Here is a 1513-nt window from a genome sequence, read left to right on the forward strand (position 1 = left end):
AATAGGTCAAAGAAGTCAAAAACTATATGCAAACAAATGAAAACGAAAGCATAACACACCTTACAGATGACTGGAGAATTGTAAGAGGAAGGTCCTCAGTATAAATGCTTATATTAAGAAAGATCTCAAACAACCTTCCTTTATACTTCAGGGTATAAGAAAAATTACGGTCAGAGATAGCAGAAGGTAGCAGAACAAAGATCAGAGCGTAAATACGTGAAAGAGAAATTAGAAAAATAGACAAGATCAATGAAATTGTTTATTTTTTGAAAAGACAAAAAAAATTTGACAAATCTTTAGCTAGACTCACAAGAGAAAAGACTAAAAATCAGCAATGAAAGAGAAGGCATTATATTGTAATTGGAACTACAGATTCAAACCACAGTGAGATATCGCCTCACACCAGTTAGGATGGCTATTATCAAAGAGACAACAGATAACAAGTGTTGGTCAGGATGGAAAGAAAAAGACACTCTCGTACCCCATTTGCCGCGATCTAATTACTTACAGCCATTAGCGACAACAGTAACTGAAGTTAATGAATAGTTTAAAAATAGAAATAACACATAGTCTGACAATTCTGCTTCTGCATATACTATATCCAAAAGAAATAAAATCAGTACCTCGATGAGATATTTGAGTTCCCATGTTTCTTGCAGCATTATTCACAAGAGTCAAGGTACAGAAACAACCTAAGTGTCTGTCTACAGATGGATGGGTAAGTAAAGCTTGGCACAGAAACACAATAGAGTATCACTCAGCAAGGAAAAAGAAAATCATGCATTTTTGACAACACCGATGAACCCGGACGGCACAGGGCAAAGTGAAATAAGGCAGACAGAGAAAGACAAATACTGTATGGTATCACTTACATGTGGAATCCTAAGAAAAAAGAAAATTGAACCATGCAGACGAGCAGAATGCCAGGGGCAGAGGTTAGGGGAAGTGAGCAGACACCAGCCAGTTGTAAGATTAAGCTCTGAGTATCTAATGTAAAACGTGGTGCTGACAGTTGAAAATGCTGTATTGTTTACTCAATATTTGTTAAGACACTAAGTATTAAGCGTCCTCTCACACATGAAAAAAATAAAAACAGTCATCGCCACTTATCCAAGGACATGTTCCAACACCCCCAGTGGATGCCAGAACCTGGGACTGCTATGCAAGCCGACATGTGAGGTGCAGCGTGTGCTAATGAACTTGACTGTACTAATCATTTCACAATGTACATGTATATCAAATCGTAACATGACGCATTTTAAATACATACACATTATTTGACAATTACACCTCAACTAGGCTAGAAAAAGGAAAAGAATATTTAAACGCAAATAGAACTCTACAGGACTGTCTTGGATAACAGCCAGCGGTCCTGATCAGTAATGACTGCCAGTGCCTGCGCTTGCTGCTGTGGGCAGAAACGAGGAAATGTCACACAAAGAAACAAAACCTGGGGCCAAGAAGTGTCGTCTATCTGACACGCGACCCAGCCAGGGAGACGGCACACGAGGTG

General features: G+C 38.9%; 1 protein-coding gene across 1 annotated transcript in view; it reads right to left on the reverse strand.

Moving 5' to 3' along the window:
* LOC105309033 (zinc finger protein 418-like) overlaps positions 1-1513 on the reverse strand; it is a 15683-nt gene that overhangs the window by 6178 nt on the left and 7992 nt on the right. The gene's annotated exons all lie outside the window — the stretch shown is intronic.

Source organism: Pteropus vampyrus, unplaced genomic scaffold (assembly GCF_000151845.1).
Source record: "Pteropus vampyrus isolate Shadow unplaced genomic scaffold, Pvam_2.0 Scaffold659, whole genome shotgun sequence".
Taxonomy (NCBI): Eukaryota; Metazoa; Chordata; class Mammalia; order Chiroptera; family Pteropodidae; genus Pteropus; species Pteropus vampyrus.